The sequence below is a fragment of the Fukomys damarensis genome, unplaced genomic scaffold (genome assembly GCF_012274545.1).
Source record: "Fukomys damarensis isolate Sample0158 unplaced genomic scaffold, DMR_v1.0_HiC HiC_scaffold_7, whole genome shotgun sequence".
Taxonomy (NCBI): Eukaryota; Metazoa; Chordata; class Mammalia; order Rodentia; family Bathyergidae; genus Fukomys; species Fukomys damarensis.
In genome coordinates, this window is record NW_022900919.1 from 23,492,018 (window position 1) to 23,519,834 (window position 27,817).

At 40.9% G+C, this 27,817-nt stretch overlaps 1 long non-coding RNA gene and 1 pseudogene across 1 annotated transcript; one reads left to right on the plus strand and one right to left on the minus strand.

The window, feature by feature from the left end:
• Positions 1 to 27,639, minus strand: LOC117285177. The gene is made up of 3 exons (XR_004516141.1): positions 27,484 to 27,639; positions 11,223 to 11,344; positions 1 to 95 (listed from the first exon to the last, which is right to left on the minus strand). It is a non-coding gene; the product is annotated as an uncharacterized LOC117285177 (long non-coding RNA).
• On the plus strand, positions 20,341 to 20,997 carry LOC104860130 (annotated as a pseudogene).
• Positions 27,640 to 27,817: the final 178 nt, after the last annotated feature.

Here is a 27,817-nt window from a genome sequence, read left to right on the forward strand (position 1 = left end):
TAGAAGTCTCTTAGAGCTATGCGTCCACCCCTCACACTGCCGCAAAGAGTGTCCTTCACGCTCCCTGCAAGTGATCGTCTCCTGACCACTCTGAGCTGCATTAAAAAGAAGACAGAGAAAGTAATCTAACAGGGAGTTGTAGAAACTCAATACAGTCACACTGAGATGAAAATTCGATTCCACATTTTTGCGTTCCCAGAGTACCCCAGCACAGTTTACACAGGTTCCTGGTGGGGAGGAGACTATTTGAGTTCCCCCGACTGGCAGGGATTCCCCGATGTTCTGTTCCCTGTGTGCTGATCTGCGTGGCGCCCTCTGCCTGCGTTACAGCAGTGGAAGGTCCAGGGTGGAATCCTGCCACTGTGCTCTTAGTGCCCAGCACCTAGGTAGGAAGTGCACAAAACTGCTTGTTGAGTGGGTGATTGGTAATGGGATGTTGGAGGAGAGACTCTCATTTTGTCCACTCTGTTTACTGACATCAAGGCAAACGGACGCTGAAACCAGGGCGATTCTAATGTGCTTCTGAATTGAAGGAGAACCGGTAGGACAGTGTGACAGACAGGACAGTACACAACGTTCTGCTCCCTTTGGGGCAAGCATTGCCCTTCAGAAATTTTCAAAGGGAGTAAACAAAGAAATTTGGAAAGGAATGTGACTTCTGCATTTCCCGAAGTGCAACTTTTGGCAAGAAGAGAGCCACAGAGGCAAGATTGGCATTGTGAATAAGCAAGCAAACCCGTAACCTGTTAAAGAGAGGGCACAGGCTATTTCCTACTGTTATTAACAGAATGTGCCCAAGTGAGACACAGAATGTCACATGCCAAGGGTCACCGCTTTCCTCACAGGCCGTACAGATGACACATTCAGAGGTTGCAGTGCACAACCCTCCCAACTGTATGCTGCAGCTGTACCTACAGTGTGTCAAAGTTTGACGAGTATTGACTCTCAAGGCCACAATCCAAAATCAGGCTGATTACTTCTCTTTCTAGCTAACAGAAACTATAACTGAGGTAGGCTAGGCAGCTGTTCACTGCCAAGACTAGTCACTGCGATCTTCCAAGCTCTCCAGCTACAGCAAGGTTACTGTGCCACATGCTGGGAACTAACCAGCTCTGCCACCTCATTTTTGGGTACACAGCTGCTGTCCTGACAACATTCAGATGAAGAGTTCCTGCTAAGGATTCAGGCTGGAGTCAGGGAATTCAAACTCTGGGCTGAATTCAGATTTTCTCCACTGGTCCCTGAAGCTGATTCTGGTTGTGCAAAGTCTCTCCTCACCGGTAGAGGGCGCCTCCCCAGGATGAGAGTCCCTGCAAGGGGACCATTTGTCCAGCCTGCCCCAGTGGCCATCAGAGACGCAGGAAGCAGAACTTCTGCTCTGGGTCACAGGGCGCCCATCCCACGGACTCTGCATAGAGATGGGATTACTGTATTGCTGCATCAACTTTCTTTTCATTATTATTTTTCTGTTAGAAAATTGCGATTTCTTTTTTTCCCTTGAAACTTCCTATCGTTATGATTCTGTTTCTTAAAAATGTACTATGGCTAAATTGGAGTCTAATGTGAATGTGTATATATTTTATTGAGGTATTTAAACATTATTATCGCTTACATTGTGTGTTTTCTGTTTATATTTTTTCACTTGTCTACCATTTTCAGCTTGTTATTAGCATTCTCAAATTTTCCTCATTCCTTTTATTTTATTTTTTCTAATGGATTAAAGTGAGTACTTTAGTGGTTCCGTAGTTAGTAATAGTTTCGTAGTTGCCTCCAGAACTTCAACCTGCATTTGATATAATGCTTAATAAAGTTCCTAGTTTCTTCTCCCAAGAAAACTAAAAATTGTATTCTGGGGATCGTTGTATTTAAAGATCCTTTCATCAGTTACGAGTGGCCCTGGTGATTTTTTTATAGTACTGGGTTCTAACCCCATAAAAAGGAAGATACTTCTTTTGAAATACTAATTGGTTCCAAGGTTCTTGGACTGATAAAATATGCTGAGAATGGGTCCAAGAGACAGCATCGCGTAGAGCACAGTTTAACCTCACCAAGTTAAACTGCCCTGGAGTTCCTAGTAACAGCCTTTGACAGGAATGCCTGCAGCCACTCCATTTTTTGGCAGGGATTTCTCCATCATTCTTTACAAAAAATATTATCAAGCTCATTGATACCAGTTCATGGCCTTTTTCTGCGAATTCACTTTGAGGTTCTGCGTGTTTGTGTTAATATCCTTGATGGGCATGCCTCGTGTAACAAACACCTCTGAGACTATTCTCAAACTGTAGTTAGGGTTAACATACAAAGACTTCTGGCCTTCTATCTAGGTTTGGCTTTTTTGCTGTCCGTATTAAGATAATTTGTCACTCAAGATTGCTTGGAGATTGTCACTTCAGGTAGTCCTGGCTGGAGAGCAGCTAGCCCCTGAGACTGGAGAAAATGAAAATAGAGAGGCAGGGAGATTTGTGGAAACCAGACTGCTGGGTGAACCATTTTGGGTGGCTCTCATTGGGGCCATACTGTTGTGAAGGTAATGTGGATCAGACTTGCCTTTCAATAAGCTAGTACATTTATACTATTATATTACTCTGTCTCCTAAAACTTTAGCAAGAAAGCTGCATGAGTTTGGTTTGTGCATGCATGTGTGTGTGTGTGTGTGTGTGTGTGTGTGTGTGTGTGTGTGTGTACTGCCCTTGAGTATATGTCACATGATGTGTCCAGGTGATAAAATTCCCAAGGAATTCCATCCAACTTGCCTGATAGATAAATGACAGCTCCCATAAATTACATCTGTCATATTAACTCAAGTGAATTTTAGTCCACATGCTTTAGATAAATGTTTGATAGATAGGTTAATTTAAATTCATTGCTAAAATAAAAATAGAAATGTGTTCAGAACTATTAGCACACATTTTTGCCTAGGTTGCTGGACAGTCAAGATTGTAGTCATCTCTGTTACATGTTTAGATGCAATTCCAAAACTTTCTGTATTTCAAGTAGAGCAGCTTTTAGTGATTTGATAAAGAAGTAATTTAAAGTAATGATCACACTTGTCTGGAGTCTCAATTTTCAAGTGGGATAAATGTCTATAAATGTACATAATAAAGATAAAACATTTGAGAATTTTGTAAATAAGTTGGAATACTGAAACATGACTTACTAAATATAAATTCAAATACTCTTGGCTTCTTAAAGTTTACAAAAGACAATATACCTAGTATGCCTAGTAAATGTTTTCATAAATTGATAGCACATGGAAAAATAGTTTAATTTTGCCTTCTTGAATTTTCATAAGAAGTAGGATCATTTAAGAGTTAAAATTCTAATTAACATGTGCAATTCCATGTGCAAAGAGTGCCAGAGGAAATTAAGCTGTGTCTTAATGAAAAACTATTTAAAAGCATAAAATTATGCTATGTTACTGTTATGGCTTGTGTTCAGATGTCCCCCAAAGCCTCAGATGGTATTAGGTGGGGCTTTTTCAGCTGCCACGAAATCTAGAGTATGTGACTAATTCACGGTGTGATGCTAGGCCAGAGGGCACTAGGATTAAGGGTGTGAGCGCTAACTGCCCTGACCAGTCTGAATAAGATAAAAGGAGCAGCAAGCCTTCCCTCATTACTTTGCTACAGTTTGTCCACCATGAACTATTTCTCTGCTAAACCACCCTCCCTTGGGGCCAGCCAATTATGGACGGAAACTTCTACAAACTGTGAGCTAAATGAACCTTTCCCTTTTTAACTTTAGGTGTCTGGTACTTTGTCTCAGCAACAAGAGAAAGCAATTAAGAGCACTACTAACAAAAAGAAATTTTGACTAAATGTAGAGATCCTAAATGTAGATTATTTTGAAATTTAAAGTTAATAAAGTAAGTACAGCAGAAAGGAGCCAGTAAGTAGAAAAAACAAGGAATATGAAAAAGGTTATGAGAATGTTTTTAAATGAGAAAAGATTTTGTATAATGAAATAAAATTCCTCTTATTGAAAATGAAGAAAGATAAGGGCAAAACCAAACGATTTAAGAAAGTTGCAGAGTATTTGAGCAAATCACAAGAGATTTATGAAAGGTGAGTCTTTATGAGAAGACATTTTATGTGTGATTAAGTTGGCTATAATTAAGAAAATTACCTAATGGAGTTTCTACAACTCAAACTTTGATGCAGTAATGTAAAAACAGAATGAAATTCTCTATGCTTAAAAAATATGGTTTTCTTAAAATATTGATCTGCTTTCAGTAAAAATAATGGGACTAGAAAACAAAGTATTATGTTTTATAGAGATAATTTATTGTTTTCTCCTGTCTTTACTATGATTTTGATTACTTAGGAAAACTGAGTCTTAAAGGAATTCAAGCTTATTTAAGCATCTATTTTAAATTCCTAAAATGATAACTTTATAATTCTAGTAAAATCTGATCTATAACTCTAGTTAAATGATCAACTATTAATTTTATAATACCAGATGATATCTGATATTGATAAAAATGTTATAAAGATTCATAAAATTTATAAAAATTAATGGTCCTGGTAGGGCGTTGTCTGTCAGGATTATTATCTTAAAATGCTGTATTCAATAAAAATAACTATTTCCTTTTAATTATAGAGCTATAGTTAAAATTAGCCAATTGTGGTTACTCTAATTCTTTTGTTATCCACAGTTATGCCTCTTCCCTAAAGTATTTATAATCAGACTCATGGAAAATCATCTAACAATTACTCTTAAATACAGTTGTCTGATAAAATTATACTCACTCTAAAAAAATTGTTTTTCTCTGACTATCATTGGCTAAAATTTGTATGACTAATCAAAAAATCTGTTTCTTGGTTCAAAACTACTATACAAACTGAACTTGTTTTGGTTTTATTTGTTTTGTTTTATATTTCTTTTTAAACTTTATAACTATTGCCTTTTACGATTCTGCAGACGTACAACTCCTAGCAAAATTATTTGGTCCAATGTTTTATGATGCCAACCATCACCCACAGAACAGGTAGGTAAGATTAAACTGAGCAGTGGATCCCAATCACTATGGTTCAAATCTAGAATATCTCCCAAAGGTCTCGTATGCTAATGTGTGGGGATTTGGGAAGGTGGTTAAATTATGGAGGCCCTACAGCTGACTTGCTATTAGGAGGTGCAGTCTGGTGTCACAGGGACCGTGATCTGGAAGGGTATAACTCCATTCCCCTCCTTCTCGCTCTCCTTCCTGGCTACCATGATATAAGCAGCTTTTCCTCTACTATGCCATTCTGTCTTGGAACCAGCTGACCATGGGCTATAACTGTGAGCCAAAATAAACCTCTCCTCCATTAATTTGCAAATGTGTCTCAATGATGAGAAAGTGAGCAAGACAACATGGAACCTTGGCCTAAAAGCAACACCATCTAAATCTGTTGCTCAAATGTGACTAAAAGGGTCTGAAACTGACTTTCACCCATCAGTCATTTCCCTTCCAATGTGGAACTGGATCAGACCAACAACCAAGACAGGTCCATCCCAGCAATGAGGATCATATCAGTCAGTGCTTACTAGAGAAACAGATTTAATTCAAGATATAAAAATACACAAGAATTTACAAGATTGGTTCTTGCAATGGCCACCCACAGAGTCGGAAATAGAAGAGTTCAAAAGGTCTGAGAGCTTGCTAGAGATCCGAAGAACTCAATGAAAGGCCTGGAGCTCAGTGTAGTGTCCCATACAAGTCTATATCAGGAGGCAAAGGGGCTGTGATAGAAGGCTGAAGAGTCTTCACTAGAAGCTGGAAGATGACATCTAAGGTGAAGACAAAGACTGGAGCTCCTCTGAAGAAACAGAAGCAGCAGCCTTCCTTCTTCATTTCCCTTTTATACCATCCTGGTGACAGACTTCCTTAGGGTGGGTCTTCTGTCTTCAATAAATCACCTCAGTCACACTCAGAACTATGCTGATTCAATTTAGTTGGGCAAATTGATACAATCAGTTAACTGTCACAAGGACAATCAAAGCCAAACTACAGGAACATTGAGCAGTGATGTCTTCAGAAAAGCTCTCACAAGGATAAGAGGGTAACAGGAAAAATATAAAGGTTGTCAAAATTAAGATAGACTCACTCATGTCAGCCATACCAAAAAGTAAACAATACCAGCAGGTGATGAAGGAAGAGGAATTGCTTGATAATAACTGGCTTAGTTACTTTTTGTGCTACTGAGACAAAATTTCCAACACTCAAAGTTAAAGGAAGAAAGGTTTATTTTAGCTCACAGTTTGTGGAGTCTCAGTCCATAGTGGGCTGGCTCCAAGGTGGGCAACATGGCAGAGGGGCAACAGAGGCAGAGGAGAAATAGTCCACGGCATGGCAGGCAGGCAATGGCAAATAGCAGCAAGCTTCCCTTTTCCTTTTATCCCATTCAGGCTGTAAGCTCTTAGGGTGGTGCTACCCACACCCAGGGTGGGCCTTCCAATATCCATTCCCAGAACTATGCTAAACCAATCCATGGATAATTTAGTTAAAACATCCTTCATCCATATTCATATACCCTTACTGTACCTTCAAGCACCCTAGATCCAGCCATCTCTGAAATTCTCCACCTATGAGTACATGAGGATTTTCAGGGGACATCTAGACATGAGCCATAACAATAACTCTCACAAAAGAACCTGCCAAAATCAAAATTAATTCTGGTCAAATAGACTTGCCACTGGAGAATTCAGATCTTGAAGAGTTCACAGATGAAGACAGTTTTATGGAACAAGGACAATGTTAAGCTGGTTGTATCGTAGTTACCCAGAAAAAAGGGCCCTGAAAAAGAATGTCTTCCCACCAGGTACCCACACCAGAGGCTGAGCTCATGACTTAGTCAAGGAATCCCAATAGGTAAAGACAAAAAAAAAAAAATCTATCTTTACTGATCCCAAATGTGGTTTATGACGGCTGGGGATTTGGCTCAGTGGTTCCACTGCCTGCCTCGCAAGCGCAAGGACCTGAGTTCAATCCCCAGTACCAAAAGAAAAAAAAAAGCAACCAAATGTGGTTTATGTAGTAGTTTATGCCCATGGGGCCATTTCAAAAGAAAAAGGTCTTCTATTCCACTTATCTAATTGGATACCTTCCGGATTTAGCTCACTTTTAGAGTTCTTACAATTTATAATAGTACTTTTATTATAGGTTTACATGCCTTGCTTTTTATTAAGGTAAATGCTTAATCTATTCTGATTGCCTAAATGCATGATGGATATCCAGCATGTTATGTTGTTCTTATGTAAACACCCATAAAATCACAAAAGAAAAAAACCACAGGCTTTTAAAGAAACAGGCTCCTCCGGGAACATGCCAGCCACCTCCACTCAGGATGTTCAAAATATGGTAGAAAAGACTGTGCCGAACAGTGTCCTGTTCCAGCTTTGGGGGTGCGGTGGCTATCCTAGTCCTTCCACCCTTACCTGTGCAATTTATTCATATGTAAAACACTGGAGACCACCAAATTATAAATAGTGCCCACAAAGCAGTATAAACAGATGATCCTACAACCAGGCAATAACCAGACCCACTTGAGATTAGGACTTCTCTACCAGGCTCGCTGATGACACCCAGATTTAGTTTGGAGCATTTGTGGAAGATGGACTTTCCTGCCTCACCAACCTTCAGAATTGAGGAATGAAGAAAGACAAGGGACAGGGGAATTTTGACCAAGCAAAAACCCAAATAGTCCCTCTAGTTTCACTTGTTTTTGGTCAACCTTGAAAAAAACCACTCATTTTGGAGGTCACACGGCTGGGCGATGCATTACTAGTCTCCCACTCACTTTGCTGTAGATGACATTCCTGGCCCGAGCCACTGAAGGAGTTGAAAACTGTTCTCCATCAAACATTATCTCCCTGTACTCTGGGGAAGTTGCTTTTCTTCATCTCCCTCAAACCTTCAGGGAAAAGTAGTCTTTTGCTACCTTCCCCTATTTTCCAAGGAAAGGGTACCTTTGTCTTCTATAATTAACTGCAGAATTAGCTATTCTTGGGAAAAAGAACCAAAAGAAGATGAGTCATCAGACTTCCTAATCAGTCACTTTTCATCGGATTTACAAACCCAGAACATCCAGTGACCTCCAGAAAACAGGAGCCTGTGTGTTAGCAAGAAAAACTGTCCAAAATTAAACTGAACTACACTTGTCCTGCTTTTTCTGATGTGCCTCCCCACAACTCCTCATTTAAATCTTGTGTTTAAGATCCCTAAGCAAGACGGTAATAGCCTCCAACTTCTTTAATTGCTAAATCTCCAAATAGAATCTTTCCTTGCCCCAACAAGCTTTCCCTTGAGTCACTGGCCTTCTACGGTGGCAAGGAACAAGGAACGTGAATTAACACGAGAAACATCTCCACACTGGCTCAGCTTGTGTGTTGTCAGAGCTCTGCTTTCTAAATTCTCTATAATAAATCAGCGTTATTTAAAGTCAATGCAAAATTATTTATAAAGACTGCAATCTAATTATTTTACAAATAATTCCCTTGATAATTCCTAGGACAAAGTCTCAAAGACTATTTCTCTTTTCATAAGAACTTTGAAAGAATCGTACTACATCTGCATTACATGCAATGAAAATTTATCAATTGCTACCTGCCAGCACACAGTTACATGCATCAAAGCATTTATCGTCCTGAAGCCCCATAAGGCAGACAATGGTATTCAATACACTTTACAGTGAGGAAACTGAGGCTACTTAATTACTAGTGACAGAAGTTGAGTTCAGACAAGTCGATCTGATTTCAAAGCTCTTGGTCTTAGTGCTACATTCCACACGCCCAGAAAAACTCTTCAAGATAAAATAGAAGCTTTTTGAGCCTCACTGGATTAAAGAAACGAGGGCTGCTATGCTTTGAATTAAATGCAGCCAGAAGGTTCATGTGTTAAGAGTGTGATCCACAGGGCGGCGCTATTGGAGCTGGTGGGGACATTAAGAGTTGGGGCCTGGTGCCCCCTACTGGTGAAAATGGAAAATGATATGGGAACTTTAGAAAATGCTTCACCTCCCCTTGTCGTACAGCTCACCCATCCCACTGCTAAATACGAAAGCATATGCCCAGAGAAACACCTTTACATGAATGTTCATGGCAGTTCTATTTATTTATTGCCAAGAGCTGAAAACAACCCAACTGATCAACAGGTGAATGGGTAAACAAATGGTGGTGTATTCATAGGTCAGACCACTGCTGAGCCACAGAAAAGAGCGACACTGTTCATACTAACATATATTACTCACTTCCCCATCACTGGGACAAACACTAGATACTCTCAACTGAAAGGAGATTTGTTTTGGCTCATGGATTCAGGATCCCAGGCAGAAATGGCCTTGTGGAAAGGCATGGCAGGGGAAAGCCGCTGAAGCCATGGAATCTAGGAAGCAGGGAGAAAGGAGAAGGCAGGGACAAGAATGCACCTTCCAGGTCACACCCCAGTGACCTGCCTCCTACCAGGCCCAGATCCCAACAGCATCTTCCGCTCTGAACTCATCTACGTGGGAATGCACTGGTGAGTACAGCACCCCCACCATCTAATCACCTTCCCAAACCCCTGACTTGGAACACATGGAACTTGTGCAGGACATTTGAGATCTAAACCATAACAACACAAAACGGAGTTGTATCTCGAAGTAACTGTGCTGGTGGAAGAAGAGAGACAACAAAGAACAGATATGAGATCATTCCACTGATGAAAACTTCTGGGAAATGAAAATCAAACACTGGTGTTGGGGCACACATCAGTGCCTGCCTGGGGGTACAGAGGCCAGGGGAGTGGGTGTCTGAGGGGAATGAGGAAATCAGCCCTAAGGAGATGTAAGGCTTGGCTTAAAAAGTCTCTGCTGTGCAGATGAGTTTTTGGATGGCAAAATATATCTAACTATAGCTGGAGGTGCCTGTAATCCTAGCACACTGGGAGGCCGAGGCAGGAAAATTGCAGGTTGAAGCCCACCCTCTGGATTCCTTGATGACTTATCGAGACCATTCCAAAACTGAAAAAAAAAAAAAAATTAAGGACCAGGAATGTAGCTCGGTGCAAGGCCCTAGGTTCAATCTCCAGTATCAGAAAAAAAATGCATCTAATTATACTTTAAAATGTACAATTTCTTGTATGTCAAATATGACTCAACCAAGCTGAGGATTTTTAAATTAAATAATAATTAATGGTGAGTGCATTCACTGGACAGCACCAGCTAGCCAGGTATCCTGTAAACACCAGAAAACACACAATTATAAAATCTCTAACGTGTCTTTTTAGCTTCTGATGACTTTAATTCTGAAGTAAATCTTTTGCTCATCTTTATCTGGTGAATATAGTACTAGTACTAGCATGATTATGCAAATGCATAGCCTCTTGAAGTGACTTAAAGTGACATAATTGATTCCCATGAACAAAGACTACATTTCAAGGTAAAATATCTCACATCATATGCTTCACGAATCTTTTGTTTTCCTTTTAAGTGTAGCAAAATACAACCTAAATACTGATATTTTTTCTCACATAAAAGCAACTCCTCTTCTCTCTCCTTGGTCCTCTAGGAAGCTTCCAAGCAACATTTTATCCTGGTTATTGCAAACTTCAGCAAGTAAACAAACAGAAGCAAATATGCGCAGCTAAAGAAAACTACAAATGCATACGAATACCTTTCCTTTTAAGTTTGGTGCTTTGAATAGACACTTCATTCCCAAGAAAGACTCTGAGTGTAATCTCCAGTTTCATTGAGCTTTGTGAAGTCCCACTTTTCTATGTACCTTGCTAAACTGGGTCTTGGTTGGACATAGTTTGCACAAGCTAAGCCTTTCTTTCCAAATGAGAATATGCAAAGTCTGAACATCTAGCAGCACCTGCATCGCGAATGAGAGCGGAGCTGGTGACTGCTTCTGCTCACAGAGTCCTAAGCCGCTAAGTCAATCGTAAAGATGTTGCCAATGGGCAAAATACACCTGGCTTGGCACTGCTGCATCACAAAGTTAATTTCTGGTTGGAAAAGTGACTTGGAGTTTGAAAACAGACAAAAACTCCCAATCTAGTGGTTCCCAAGCTCATCGTTGGGATGAATGTTAGTCCTTGGAGATGGGTTCTTTAACACACAGAAAAAGGAGGAAGGCAGTGCAAAGCATTTTCATAAGAGAAATGGACTCCATTTAAAATCTAAAGGTAGGACAAGCAAACAAACAAGAAGCAAACATGAACTGGTACTTTAGAAGTATTTTCCCTTCAAAATAGAAGCACATACTCTGGTTCATTCTTGTCTCCATGGCAGCCAGGTTTCTAAGACAGGCGGGTTGTTTCTCACCTCCTGCTCTTCACACCTGTATGTTTTCTCTTCCCCAGAGTGGGCTGGACCTGGTGACTTGCCTGTAAAGAGCAGAGCACAGCAAAAGTGATTGATGTCACTTGCGATATGACCACCCGCTGGGTTGGCATCGTCTGGCTCCTCTTGCTTACTTGCTCTGATGGAATCAGCCTCTGGGGATGAGCTGCTGTCTAATGGGATTTGGCAAGGACTTAGGATACCCTGTGGTCCACAGCCAGCAAGGAACTAAGTGCTATCATTAACCATGTGAGCCTGGAAGCAGGTCCTCCCTGATCCTGCCAGAGGACTGGAACTCCAGGTGGCAACGAGAGAGCCTGAGGGCTTGGCCAAGCCCTCCAGAATTCGGTCCCATGGAATCTGTGAGATAATTGAGGCCCTTGCTGTGAGCCACAGGGTTTGGACCCTGTGTGTTGTTCATCAATGGCTAGCAAGTGTGCTTAGTGTTGCTCCTAGCGTAGCTCACCACTTATACACATGAAACCATGGGGAGACTGTTAAACAAGAGGAGGCATCAGAGCTTAGAAAAGAATGTGTTTACTGAACAGAGTCACCCTTCTGTATCCAGGAGGAATTGGTTACAGGACACACACACACACACACACACACACACACACACACCCCACCGTGCGCTTAACTGTATAAACTACTGTATATAACTACTATAAAATGTAGTATTTTCATAGTACCACATACAGCCTCCCATAGACTCTGAAACATCTCTAGGTTATTTATGAGATCTAACACAATGTAAATACTGTGTCATTTAGGAAATAGTGACAGAAGGAAAAAGAAAATACACAGTTCTTTTGCCAATATTTTTATCTGCAGTTGGTTGAACTTACAGACACGGTAGCTGCAGAAATGGAAAGACCACAGTGCAACGTGTTGCGCCACTGGGCAAGAGAAATCAAATCGAAAGTGACACATTTTTATTTCTGATTTTACAGTGAAACTAAAAATCATAACTTTAACAAACAAACAGAAGATTGGGGAAAATTCAACACAAGCGATAGATTAATAGTATCTTTAGTGTTCAAATTCACATTTAAAAGGGTGAAGAGAGTGGCTACTAAATCCGTACAAAAATGCTTAGAACCCTTGGAAGTAAGAGAATTCCAAAATAACAACAACAACAACAACAACAATAATAATGTGTTATCTTCTTAAGTCCAACCAGCTGACCAAATTAAAATGAATTGCAAACCCCCTTTCTGGGACGCATTCAGGAAAAAGATGGCTCTAATACACCACTTACAGAAATGGGAGCCATTTAGACCACAAGAAAATAAGGTGGCAGTATATTTTAAAATTAAAATTTAAAACATACACTTGATTCTATCACATCACACCTGAGATTCCCCCCACAGGAAAAGAAACCCACTCAATCACTCTCTCATGCACAGGACATTTGTCATGGATCTGTAGTGGCCCAACCTGGAGACAGGCTGGGTTCAGCGCATCCCTAAAGGAGATGTTGATGTTGGCTAAAGGGGTGCTTGACACCTGCAGGTAAATACAAGTCTGTCCCATGGGGAGTGACAGAAGAAATACACATTCATTTTTAAAGTCAGTGATCCCCCAAATCTGATTTTATAGATTTTTAAATCTGTATCACACATGCAATATCAATAGATTTGAGAGATACATGGATAAACTGATAGATACACAGAAGTGGAGATGGGAAAGGAGAAAGCACAGGCAGAAGTAGCTGCTAGGTTCTTAACACATGCTGGAGACAGGCAGGGAGGCAGAGAAATGGGCAGGTGCGGGGGAGATAGAGCGGCTGGAGACAAGGAAAGAAAAGCGCTCATGTGGTGTCTGCAGCAATGCCGCACATACACATTTGTGCAGACTCTGTGTGTGTGCACGTGTGTGTGCACGTAAGGAGATACGCAAGAGGAAGACAGCAAAGGCAACAGTGACCCCTCAGGAGCTCTGATTCAAGGGTTTCACTTTCTCCCCTTCTACTGTGCTATGTTGTTTTATTTCTCTCCGCTGGCAATCATGTGTTATTTGTATAATCCACATGGGGGACAAAAAATCCATTTTTACTATGAAAATAAATCAACCCATTTTTAATCTTTATGGGATTTATATGTTAGAGTTCTACAGAAGGTTTCGTTTGAAAAAGAGAGTTCTGCTACCACTACCAAAAAAAAAAAAAATGTTTGTAAAGCCCTGCTCTGGACTATTTTTCTGGGAGTCTGAGTTCTCCACCAGCTGACAGACAATAGCCACATCCTGCCCCAGCCCTTGGATTAATTCAGCCTCTTTCTTCTGCGCAACTCTTTCTCCACCTGTGTTATCTGATGCTGCTCCCCATCCTGACTCATACTGGCAGTCCCAGAACCGACAGTGGCCTCCAGAACATTCTTAGCATTTTGATTAGGACATCCTTGATCATGACCTCCCAAAGTAGAGACTCTGCCAGGCTGTGTAGATTTTCCCTGCGAGCTTCTCCTCTTAACTCTTTGTGATTTAGTGCTATGGGAACGAATTGTTTCTCCCTGTGTTGTGCTAGGATGTCTGTTTCTGTGGAGGGCAAGGTGACACTTATGTGACTTACAGGAGAAGTTGTGTATTTGAGGCCACGTGCTTCCTGGAAGCACCCTGTGATTACTCAGGCATCCTCTCTTCTCTAGTTCCTTCTTCTTTCTCCCTAAAAATGCTCTGAGTTTGTTTGATTGGGGCCACCTGACAACTCAGAGGGTGGGAGCCATTATGGGGGTCATTCTAAAGCAACCCGGCATCTTCGGATTCTGCTTGTGCTATGCAACCTCAGGAAATGTGAAGTAACAGCTGGCTCATAAGAACTCCTCTGCTAACTCTGTGACATCTGCACATATCCAGAATGGGCCTCTGATGACAGAGTTGGTGGGGGAGGCCATTATGAGCATGGAGGAGCAGACTTCCCTTCTGGGTGCTAACAGGTTCTGTGGAGTAGTTCTGAGATGTGAGTTGGTGAGAGAATGATGTCCAGAGCCAGCAGATCAGGCCAAACTCCAGGGCTGCACACCTACCAAGGGCAAGAGGAAGACAGAGAGCTGTAGGACTGCAGGTGGATGCTAACGAGGACCCGTAGTCCACTGAGTGCCTGGTAATGGATTCTGATGGCTTGGAATATACTGGAGATACAGCCTTCAGCCATCGTTTTTCAACCACCTCGGGGAATCAGTGCTTAATGGTCAGCAAAATAATTAATGATCTTCCTGAACTTGGTGGATTGTAATATCCTTTCTGTCCTCTGAGCCTTACAGAGGCTATTTGTTATAAAGATGTTAAATTCATGCTTGAGAGTGTTAAAGGAGGAAGACAAATGGCCTCAGATGAAATAAGTGACTTCTAAAGGAACATTCTTCTTGAGTTGCTGTAACAACTAATCTTCAACAAAACATTCTGAGGTTCGAATTAGAATTAGAAGCTCTATTTTTTTTTTTTGGTATTATTGTGGTTCTTGCTTTTGCTTCACTTGAGCATCTTCCTGCTCTCCAAATCAGTTTCTTTTCCATTTTTTCTGCACCTTACAGAGCTGGGATCAGTCACTTCTCACACCCAGCCCGATCTTTCCCTCTGATTCAAGGCAGGGGACAAAAGGACATCTTGGTCCCCTTGTGCTCTGACAATTAGGAATTCCATGATTTTCCAGTGGCCTTATGGTTGCATGTTACTGACCACAGAATTAGAAATTAAAGTGTAAACTTTAATTAGAAATGAATTGGAAATTAAGTTAGATTTAATTAGAAAGTAAAGTATGAACTCTTCAGAGCTGTGGATTTTTATAGCTCCAACTAGAATGGACCGTGCTGGTCCATTGCTCAGAGAAGCATTTGCTCTGAGAATAACTCCAAGTTGTTCTTTTACTTAATTAAAAAATAAGCACCATGATCTGAGCTCTAGTAAATGTGGGTTGTTATACTGTAGTCCACACTCTGCAAATTAAGGTGCCTTGAGCTTTCCATTTTATTTCATATCACTTGGAAGAAATGTGATGAAAATTACACTTAATATTTCAGTGGGTGGCAGAGAAAGCAAGGTGCGGCCAGCTTACTGGAAATTAAAAACAAGATTACAGCCCTGTGAATCATCCAGGCACAAACCGTTTTTCCTACACTTTCCATTCCCTTACCCAACCAAGTCTCAAATTGTTCCTTTCTGATTTTGAAATTGATGGCCTAATAGAATGAAGTAACCGTCATTTCCTTCACCAAATGCCTGGGGATCCCAGGGCTCCACGACAGACACAGCTTCTCCAGAATGGCGCCAAGCAGTACACTCTGTGGACAAGGACTAAGTGTCCCCACCTGGAGGTCGGTCACTCTCTCTGGAAGGGCTAAGTTCCCCTCCCCAATTCACAAGGCAACATAAATATAGATCATAGCATTTTTTTTTTAGTGGTCCCAAGTATCAAACTCAGGACCTTTCACTTGTCAGGCAGGTGCTGGTGTCACTGAGCTAAACCTCTGGCCCCGATTATAGCTTTTATTTGTGGTCTGATTTTGAGCTCCACTAACCCCTTATTCATTGATAATACCATGGTCAGTGCTGGCCTCTGAGGATACCATGGTAAGGAGCAGCTCCCCTGACCCAACAGGGCTACTTGCTGCACGAAAGCTTTTCTTACCCACCTTTCTGCCCCCAGCCCCAGTTTTTCCTTGCAGAGGAACTTGCAAGGAGCTGCAGGGAGCGTGCAGGGAGCTACAGAGAACTTATCCCACCCTCGGCCATCAAAGCAAGGTACCAGCCTCTACCTCTGCAGCCACAAGACCATGGTGAACAGCTGTGAGTCCTGAGCACTTCAGAGTCAGTGTATTACTGATCCCTTCAAGACAGTGCCGCTTGCCATCAGGGCCTCAATAACCGTGAGCTCGTTATTCGTTCACTAGAAGACTCCAGGCAGTGGCTGCCAAGGTCATTACAGTGATAGCAGAGGTTTGCATAGAGTCAGATAATACTGATCATTTTGATGGAAAGGAATCCTGAAGTTTGAGGCATAATGTTAAAGTGACAACAATAGAAATTTTTGGAGATTGGATAAAGAAGACGTTTTTCTATAAAATGGAATACTACTCAGCCATAAAGAATGAGAAATTAGAGTCATTTGTAGGAAAATGGACACATATTGAGGATATACTCCTAAGTGAAATAAATAAGTCACATATATATAAATACTGAATAATTTATCTGGTGTGAAAAACTATAATAGTACATAATATCCTAATGATATAATTGAGAATGTGAAATAGAAAGAAAAGGGCTAAAGGTGTAGGGGAAGTGGGAAGGGAAGGGGAAAGGTAATAAGGGAAAAGGAAAAAAACATGAGAAAATGCAAAAATGGAAATAAAGTATCAGTAAATAGGGAAGAAAGGAGGGGGTGAAGGGAGGGCAGGGATAAGGGGAAAAAATGAGAACCAAGACCTGTCATGTAAAGGTACAAGATCCCAATAATGAATGTAACTGTACTGTATACCTAAAATGTACCAATAAATTCAATGAGAAAAAAAAATTTTTAAAAAGAAATTTTTTAACTTGAACGGCAGCATCAAATACACATAATACACAATGTTCATGGGCACATTTCTAGTAATCCAAAGCAGAAAAATGAAGAATACAGTGGGGGTTGGAGGAAGTAAATTAGAACCTGTAAACCGGCAGCAGTGATTTCAGTCAAAAGGTCTCATCAACAATGAAAAGTACAACAGGCATGAAACCACACCCTCTCATTTTGAGAGAGACTAAAATTTTGCGCATTGCCTAATATATTTAGGAGATTCATAACTATTTCTTCAGTGGGCTTTAAAAAAATTTACCAGAATCACAATTGCAAGAGGCTTCCAATTACCCACACAGAAGGTTTTTGCTAGCATTTTGATTGGAAGGCCTGGAGCACTTATCCCAGAGCTGTTCGATCAGGTAGGTCAAGGTGCGTTTTTGTTGCAAATGCATGTTCTTGTGGAATTGTGGAAGTTGCTGGCTGATAGACATCAGGGAAGAACAAAAGTACTCCCTGGAGGCACTCACTGGAAGAGTCCTTGGTACTGGGAGATTTTAGCACAGCCCTATTAGCTCATCCCAGGTGAAATAGACAATAGGAGATTTTGAGTAGGTAAAATCCTCCCTGAATCAACTCTCTCCGTGTGTGTGTGTGTGTGTGTGTGTGTGTGTGCGCGCGCAAGTATAGAAATACACACATAACATTTGTTCCTGCAGGATAACATGTCATATTTATAAAAACTCATCTGAAATTTTAAGATTCAAATAGCAACCATTGCTGGAGCCACGTGTGACACCTTTAATGTAACGAAGCTACAAAATGTAAAATCAAAACTCTATCTGGATGTTAAGTGACAACTCCCCTGAATGCTACCAGACAAGAGCAGGGAAATATCACTACCATGTGTGGGTAGAACCAAACATCATCAATCGTTACTAATTATATTTTCAAATGTTTTTGGCTCAGGAAAATGTTCATAACGCAATTGTGAGTTGAAATTCATTAACAGTCCTTACAGACAGCATGTTATCAAATGGAGCTTAACCTGGGCAACACAGATACTGGCAAAGGCAAAGGCAAAGCACACTCTTGTCTTGGTTGAAGGATGTATCTTGTTGCTTCCAGCAACTGCTATCCCCACTGATAACATTTAATAACCACCTGGAATATAATAAAATATGTGGACTAGGGTGTAGCTCAGCAGTAGAACACGTCTGCCATGCATGAAGCCCTTGCACTGCAAATCTATATCCATGTCTATATCTATATCTATGTCTACATCTATATCATCTATATATATCCATGGGAACTTATCTTGAAGCTGTACGTATGGAGACTGTGTGTTCCTTTGGAGTTTGAGAAGGTGATGACTGAGAGGGGATGAGGAGGGATTACATAGGTACTGTGTATATAATGTCAGAGTACTTTACTTTTTCCTCACTTATATCAGTGTAGCAGTTGGTGGGAAGTGAGGAGGGAGCAGGTCCCAAGAAATTGCAGTTTCATTCATTCCAAGTAATGACTGAAGAGTGGCAGAGTGCATGAGTCACAGAGGTTGGACCATTCCTCTGCTCTCACCAGCCACAACCTCTTGTTTCCACACAAGCTCACAGCTCACTGGCTGGCCTGCACTCTTCGGATTGTGCAAGTGACAGAAACTGAACCAAAGCTGATGTAAGGAGAAATTGATATATTCTCTACCCCTCACTAAGAGGCCATGGCGTTACCCAAGTCATGAGTATATTCACTTTTTCCATCAGCAGTTCCATTTCTGGGATTTCATTCTAGAGATAACCTGGAAAAATGAACAAGATAACATGCATATACACACAAAATTACTTGCTACAGCTTTAAATTTGTGATGTCAAAAGACTGGAGATGACCCAGATGTCCATCGAACAAAAACAGGTTAAAACTTTTGAAAAGATTGTGGTGCATTATTATGGTGGAGATGGAAATGAGTTTCTCTTCTTGTTGAATCAGAGTTAACAATGACAGAGTGCAAATACAGTGGGTGCACAAACACTGTCTTTTGCATAAGAAAGGGTTAGTGTTTACACTTAAATGTGTAAGTGCATTTGCACCTTGAAGAGATGTCGAAAAAATTAGTGACAGTAGAGATGGGGTGAAGAGATTGGGGGGGGGAGAAGAAGAGAGGGAGAGAAAGAGAAGAAAAAGAAGGAGGCCAAGAAAAGATGGAAGAAGGAGCAGGAGGAAAAAACAAGAAGAGCAGGAGGAGAAGGAGAAATAAAAGGAGCCTCAGAGGAGACACATGTGGTTATTCTACACTTGTGTGTTTGTACTCAAGGGTAACAGTAGGATCCCAGCACTGAAACTCAACATGTCTGAAGCAGAGGGAAAAGGGAAAAAGGAAGGTACAGAATGAGAATGAACTTAATGGAGCACCTCATCTGTTGTTAAAAAGCTCAAGGGACTTGACTTAAGTCTGTAGGTTCCTAGACAAAGCCCACTAGTCTTGTCTTTGAGAGATAAAGAGGCCCAAGAGACCAGAATCCTCAGGTCTTTAACCTAAGTCACTTAGAAACAACTCCCACCCAAGCCTCCTCTTTGCAAAACTCTGCCAATTCTACCAAATCAAAAGAGTGATCTGATAGACGTTAAACAAACTTCAGTGCAAAGTTGCTTTGCCACCTTGACTGTATGGCACAGATAAATAGTAGCCGTGCATTTTAATTGGTTGAGTTTATGTTTTTAATGAAGAACCTATTCATTTTGTCTTACTGATAAATGAATCCAACCTTCTTTTTGTTAACTTGGAAATGTCCCCAGTGACTCCCAGTGAATCAGTTCTTATGAGCTCAGTACAAAAGTTGAAAGAACAGGGAAAGTTTACAAAAACACATATTCTCTGCCTCATTTGACATCAGAAATTGTTCCTCATAATACAGTAGAATCAGCATTCTCATCACAACGCGGAATCATCCATTACTGACAATTTATTGTGTTGTACAAGTCAATTGCATTGATTTTTTTTCATTGCTATCTTTCAACCACTCCAGCTGGCTTAGGCTAATGGCATTGTATCTGTCTGTACATCTGGATAAGCAGAATGAGAACTGACCTGGCCTCCAGATGCTCCTAGAAAGTGACATAAGGCTCATGAGGGTAGCAGATGCCAGAATGGGTCAGATCACCTCAATTTGTGAGCTTGGCTACTTTATATGTGACAGAAATTAAATTTGCATCTTTGCCTAAAGTACACAGAGGGTCCCTTGGAGAAGATTTCTGAAGATTAAACATATTATTAGAATCTCGGAAAGTGTCACCATTAGGAAACCCACTAATATATACAGAAAATTTATCTCTTGGTTGAAATGAACGATTTCAAAAAGTACACATTCTGTTGTTGCAACTGCACGTTTATCAAACAAATAAACAATTGGCATGAAAAGCACTCTAGTTCCTATTTCTGCATTTTCTTCAAGTTTCACTGATTGAAAAGAAATTTGAATGGGCACGGAGAGCACACTGGGTCTGGCAGCTCCTGTCCCTGAGTGCACACCTGTAGCTCAGGCCTTTGGTCTGACCCAGGCCATGGCTTCAGCTGTGGAGGAGTTGCAGAATGATCTAGAAGAGATAAAGGTGTTATTGGAAGAGGCCACAAGGAAGAGAGTACATGCTGCCCTGAGCTGAAAAGTCCAAGATTGAAACAGAAATAAAGAAAAAGGTGCAACAAGAATCACAAAAGAAACCAGAACTTCTTGACAATGAAAAACCAGCTGCTGTGGTTGCTCCTGTCACAACAGGATATACTGTGAAAATCAGTAACTACAGAGGGGCTCAGTCAGATAAGTTTGTGAAAATCTACATTAGCTTAGCTGGAGTTCGTCAAGGTCCTGCTGAGAGTGTGCAGGTGCATTTCAGAGAGATCATTCGATCTTTTGGTAAAGAATCTGAATGGGAAGGGTTACTCTATGATTGTGAACAATCTCTTGAAACCCATGTTTCAAGGCAGAGGAGAATGCAGTTCAAAAAAAATATCAAGACTGATGCAGTTCTTATGTAGAAAGAAAGCGGAAAACATGCAATGGGAGTACTATGATGCTAAAACAGATCCTAGTGAGGGATCAATGAATGTGCTAAAGAAAACTTATGAAGATGGAGATGATGACATGAAGCGAACCATTAATAAAGCCTGGGTAGAATTGAGAGAAGCAAGCCAAAGGAGACACAGAGTTTTGAGACTTTTAAGTCCTTTTGAGAACTATTGTACAGAAATACTGACATTACCAATAAGGGAATGCCAGTGAGCGGCATATATAAATTTGACAGATAACTACAAAGCCTTCAAAGAAAAGGCAATGAATTCTCCATTTCTTATTGGAGGATTTACTTAAATGAGATAAAACATATTAAATATTTCCTCTACCACCTCCTGCCTCACAAGTGCAAGATCTCTAGTTTGATCCCCAGTACCAAATAAATAAATAAATAATACAATAAAATTCCTCCAAAGATGGTTTCATTATACCCTGGTCATTTTGTTCAAGAAAGGGCTATATGGTATTCTCATTGAAATATAAAAAAGCAGGCCTTGTCCAAAGAAAACAATATATTATATGTATTTTGTTCAGCTAGGAGATAGAAAAAAGTATTTGCTTCCCTCTAATCAGCTCCCACTAATGTAAGAATAAGAGTAAAACTGAATTTTTATTTAAAATTCAAATTTATGCCTGTGCTTCAAATTTGCTATAGAGCAGATGATCCCCTATTACCAGCTTGAGTAGTGCATATACCAGGGATTATCAAGCACTATGTACTAACAAGTCACAAATATTTCTCTCTAGATTTAAATATATTTGTTTCTGAGTATAGAATTAAGAATAGACAAGCATCTTCATATAGAGCAGTAAGTTCTACCATGGATCAGATACTAACCATAAAGCAAAAATAATTAATTTGATGGGCCAGGGATTTGGCTCAGTGGTTCCATGGCCTACTTTGCAAGCGCAAGGAAGTTTGAATCCTGGTACCAAAAAAAAATTAATTTGAAAATCCATCTATTCCTATGTTCAAAAAAGTTGACCAGAAAGTGGGATGCCCCGGCTGCACATGGACTATTCTCCAAAACAGACCTCATACTCACTCATAGAAAATGTTTACATATGTGCAGAGGAATTGGAGTTGTCCCCTGTATATTAGCAGACCATAGTGTGATGAAATTGGAGATCAATAGCAAGAGAAACTGCAAGAATTTCATAAATACATAAAAATTGAACAACACACTTCTGAATAACCAATGGGTCACAGAGGAAATTAAAGAAGCAAAAAGACAGTTCCTAAAATTAAATAAAAATGACAATACAACATATCAAAATCTATGAGACACAATAAAAGCAGTCTTACAAGGGAAATTCATAGCAGTGAATACTCATATTAGGAAAACAGAGCAAGTTCAATTACACAACCTGATGCTGAACCTCAAGCTGCTAGAAAAAGAAGAGCAGGACAAACCCAAAGCTCATAAGGGAGGAAATTATAAAGATCAGATCAGAAATTAATGTAATGGAGACTAAGAGAACTGTACAAAATATCAATGAAGCCAAGAGTTGGTTCTTTGAAAAAATAAATAAAATTGACAAACCTTTAGCCAACCTTATCAAAAAAAGTAAAGAAAAGGCCCAAATCCATGCAATTATGAATGAAAAGGGTGAAATTACAACAGACTCAGCAGAAATTTAGAGAATCATCAATATCTACTTCGAGAACATTTATGCCAATAAGATGGAAAATACAGAAGAAATGGACAGATTCCTAGATTCGTATGAATTACCAAAGTTGAACCGAGGTGACCTAAAAATTCTAAACTACCCAGTATCAATCAATGAAACTGAAAATAATTAAAAAACATATCAACTACAATTGAAAAACTTATTCTTAAGATGGCAGTATATCCCCAATGGATCTACAGTTTCAACACAATCCTTATCAAAGTCCAAGCTGAGCACTTTGCAAAAATTTGAGCCCTGAAGGACAGGGCTGCATCACCAATGCCAAAAGTACAAAAGAGCTCATGAACTTTCAAGGCTGAGACTGCTAACTGTCCCTAGTGCCTAAGGGATAAACCACTTCAAAATGTAGTGGCTTACACAAGGATTTAATATCTCTAGGAGTCAGTGGCTGGGCTCGGCTGGTATGTCCTGCTGAACGTAGTCCTGGCAGCCAGTGTTCCGGCAGCTACATCCAGCTGGTGGCTGGATCTGAGTCATGGCTGGGTGGCTGGAATGGGCCACAGCTGCCAGGCCAGCCCGCCCCCGTCATATCCCCTCATTATTCAGTATTCTTATCTGAGTTTCTTTATGTGAATTCTGGACCCCAAAATAGTAACAGAATAAGGCTCCCTACTCTCCTAATGAAGGGCCCAGAAAAGGCTAGAAATGGCACCCGGTTGTACTGGCTACAGAAAGTCTCAGGCCAGTGTCAACAGGACTCAGTAAAAGGAGGCAATTCTGTGATGGAGCCTTGGTAACAGGAGGACTAATGGAGGCAACTACACTTCCATTCATTCACACCTGGTTTTCTGGGTCTCTGTTATATGCAGCTGAACTTAAATAACAACAGATACGTTTCCTAATAGCAAATATTTCTGTTTGAGTTTTCATTTTTCCTAAGCTCTGTTTTACTTTATAGTCATACAAACTCATTTAGTATACATATGTATCTTACATATGTATTTATATCTGGAGCCAAGTTGATTCCTTTCTGGAGACAGAGAAATAAATGTTACAGGTAGGTCTTGGAAGTAAAATTATTTACAAACCTCATAGCACCAGGCTACTGTATAAAGTTGCCACAGTTCCTGATAAAATAGTGTTCCGCATTTCTAAGAAAAAATGAAAAATCCTGTGTAATTTCTTCAGTTCCTCCTAGATCCTAAACCTCCATTCCTTGCCCAAGCACCACAGAACTCTAAATCACTCTGTATTCAGCCTGACCTTTTCTATTGCGATAAAAATAATAACACAGAATTTACCATCCTACCATGTGAAGTATCTTTCACGCATGTGAAGTATATAACATTTTCATGCAACCAATCTCTCAAATTTTTTCATCTTGCAAAACTAAATCTCTATACGCCTTAAAAACATTCCCCATATTGATTTCTATAAAAGTTGCGCTAGTTTACACACCCACCAGCAATGTAGAGGAAACAAGCTTAAACACCATATGGCTTCTCATGTGAGAAATCCAAACTATAAATAAAGAGCAAAATAAAAGGTAGATAAAACAGGGAGATAGACCTTTTGCAAATGGGAAGAGGATCAAGAGATGGGTAATGGAATGGAGAGGGTGCCGTACATGCACCTAATACTCACAATGACAGTTGTCCTTATGCACTAAAACATATAGTAATGAATAAAAAGCACTCTCCAATTCTCCTTGACAATCCCCTGGTGCTCATCATTCCATTTTCCATCTCTATGAACTTGACTACTCGAGATGCCTCGTATATGTGGAATCACACGGCATCCATCCTTTCGTGGCCGGTTTATTTCACTTAGTACAAAGTTGTCAAGGTTCCTTCACGCAGCCTATGTCAAGATTCCCTTGCCTTTAAGGGTGAACTGTATTACACTGCACAAACATACCATAGTGTGTTCGCCCTTCCATCCACACATGGACACCTGGCAGTCTCCACCCCTGGTTGATGTGAATGTGGATGGATGTGCAAAGGAGAGCTTGCTTGGTTTTTGTGAACTTCTCCAGGCGCCTCCTGGCTCTCTTCCCCTGAGCTTATCTTTCTACACACACCTCTGCACCAGCACTCTAAGTTTAATGATTAATTCTAAAACCTACTGACCATGGGCTGGGGATTTAGCTCAGCAGTTTGGTGGCCTGCCTTGCAAGCGCAAAGACCCAAGTTCAATCCCCGGTACCGCCCCCCGAAAAAAAACCTACTGACCAGGCCAATTAGCCAGGCAGGGAATGGCCAGGTGTTTGGTCCTACACAGGAAGACGGGAGATGTCACCCACATATGCAACTCCAGATCACATTAGAAGTAAGCAGCAGAGTCCGGACCTGACATCCCTCCCCTGCGCTCCACAAACTTGAAAGTGTCGGGTAGCCACAGTGATAGTGAGGCCTGGGCTGCTGGGAGTTGTGCACCCAATGCCCTGCACTTCTGTGATCTCTGACTGTTTGGGAATGCCCTCAGGTTTTTGAGTTCCCATCATCTTAGGTTGTGAGACATGTAGGAGAAAGTAATGGGAGACCTGACCAGAGAGAGTGGCTTCATGCCAGGACCTTGAGTTGGAGGGAGCAGAAAATCTCATTTATAACTTTAAGAGCAGGAAAAGCCAGATAGCCCAACTAAGAGGAAAGAGCTTGAACTGGGGTTTCTAAGGGATAATATAGCATTTAGAGAAAAATCTATTTAGTAGGTATTAAGCCCTATGCCAGTCAGTATGATCCCCAATCTATAAAAAGACATAGTTTCTACTCTCAAAGAACTGGCAGTCCAGGGAGGGAATGGGCTAATAGGTAAATACCTGCAAGGCAGTGGCTAATGCCCAAGAGAAAGTCATTGTGGGACAGTGGGGCCCTCCAGACCAGACTCTAGACCTACCCCAGGGCCCTGGGAAGTTATGATTTTGTAGGCCTGTGAGGCTGGGCAGAAGGACTGAAGGCAGCATAAAAGTATAAAGGCACAGTGACCCTATGAAACTAGAGAAAGGGAGAAGGGCAAGGATGCCATGTTAGCTTTCCTGTCACTAAAACAAAATACTTGACATTAGAAAGTCAAAGAAGGAGAGGCTTCTTTTGGCTCACAGTTTCAGTGGGTTCAGTCCATGGACATCTGGCTCCAAGGCAGAAACACCATGTTGAAAAGGTCTGGCAGAGGAAAGCTATTCATGCCATGGTGACTAAGAAATGGAATAAAAAGAAAGGAGCCAGGAACAGAAAACACCTTCCAAGTCATGGCCTCAGAAATCGACATCCAACAACACACTAACAGCAAGTCAGCTATAGCAACCCTATGATCCAGTCACCTTCCAAACACAAGCAACATTTGGGAGATATCTTAGATCTAAACCATAACATTCTGCTCCTGAGCCCCAAAGGACTCATGTCTATCTCTTTATCCAAATGCACTTAGTCTAGCTCTAAGAGTTGTCAGTCTTAAAAGCATTTCTTAAAACTCCAGAATTTTTTTATTTTATTTTTTTGGGGGGGTGGTTACTGGGGATCAAACTTGGGACTTTGCACTTGTGAATTAGGCAGCAGCACCACTGAGCTAAATCCCTGGCCAAGATATCCAGCATTTCTTAACAGTCCAAGTCCAAAGCATCCTTTGAGGCTCAAGGCAAATTCTCAGCTGTGTCCCTGATTAAAATAAAAAAGAAAGTTGAACACTTCTATAGTGGCACCAAGTAAACATTACCATTCTAAAAGGGAGGAATAGGGGAACACAGAAATCAGACCAAAGCAAGACTGAAACCTAGCAGGGCAAACATTAAATCCTGAAGCTCCATGTCCAGTACCTGGGACAGGCTATGGTAAAAAGTGATCTTGAAAGGCTTGAGCATCTCTACCCCTGTGGCACTCCTGTTTGCAAGCCAGTAGCCTCTCTTGGGCTGGCTACACTCTCTTGAAGTTTCACATTCCTGACATTCTCAACTTCCTAAAATCTCCATTGTGGCTTTGGCTTCACTCTCACAGCTTCATGCTTCACCCTCTGGGGGCCTTCTGAATCTAAATGGGATTCTAAAAGGCCTTCTGAATCTCCATGACCCCATAACTCTTGCATTTTTCATGCCCATAAAACCAAGACCAAGGTCAGATTTCAGTGAGAGCAGTAGTCAGCCCCCTTGGGTGATGGCTATAGAGGATTCCAAGTGCCTGGATGACAGAGCATTGTGAAACAAATCCTAAGAATCAATTCCCTAAGCAGTTCTTCTTGATTAGGGGCCAACGAGCTCTCTTCTCAAATGAAAGCTTTACATTTTTGTACCTCTGACCTAGGGATGAGTGGAATCTTACTGATTCCTGAGATGCCCTCAAGCCATCTTTCCAATTATCCTGATGTAAAGTCTCTTTTTAATGCTAATCTTTTCAGCAACCAACCTCTCTCTGGTCCTAACTTTGCAGACACTTTCCTTCCCTTGAAACTGTACATTTTTCAAATTATTTAGCTCTAATTTTTGTTCCCAATTTTTACATAAATTTGGGTAAAAGCAGTAACAGTACCTGTGCCATAGCCTGAACTTCAGATTGCTTTGAAATTTCTTCCACTAGATTAATCCACCACCTTTAATCTCAGTCTTTTGCAAAATCTTAAAATACAAGAAAATGAAGACAAATGTTCTGCCACCTTGTGATACACATGGTCTCTCGTTTAGTGGCCGATAGAGTCTCTCTCATTCCCAGCTGAAACTTTCTGAGCCGGCATTTCTTGTCTGCATTCCATCAGCATTCTGACCTTCTAAGCTTGGCTTACAACACTCTAGGGCTTTTCTAGCCAGTATCTCCAAACCTTTTCAAATTTCTCCTCTCACAAAGCAGTCCAAAGACTTACAAACCATGTAATCAGATACAGTCAGTGAGAGAGAGGAGAGAGAGAGAGAGAGAGAGAGAGAGAGAGAGAGAGAGAGAGACAGAGAGAGAGAGAGAGAGATGCAGAAGCCAAGCACAGAATATACCCTTCTAGGCACACCCCAGTGACTCACCTCCAGCCAGTTTCCACCTCTCAATAGCATGTCAGCTATAGCATCCTCATGATTCATTCACCTTCCAAACACATAAGACATTTGGGGGACATTTTAGATCGCCATCACAATGGCAAGATAAAAGTTCCTGTGGCCAAATGTGAGGGCTGTGTGCTTGCAATTGCCAAGAAAAAGAGGCTATCAGGTTGCATGCAGAAGTTCTTTCCAGTCATACCGAGAAAGATGGAGGCAAAGGAGGAGGCTGGGCCCAGGAAGACCCGTTAAGAGACTGTGGCAGCCTATTTTAGGTCAAGTGTGAGCTCATAGCCTAACTCCCAAATTCCTGTTGAAATTT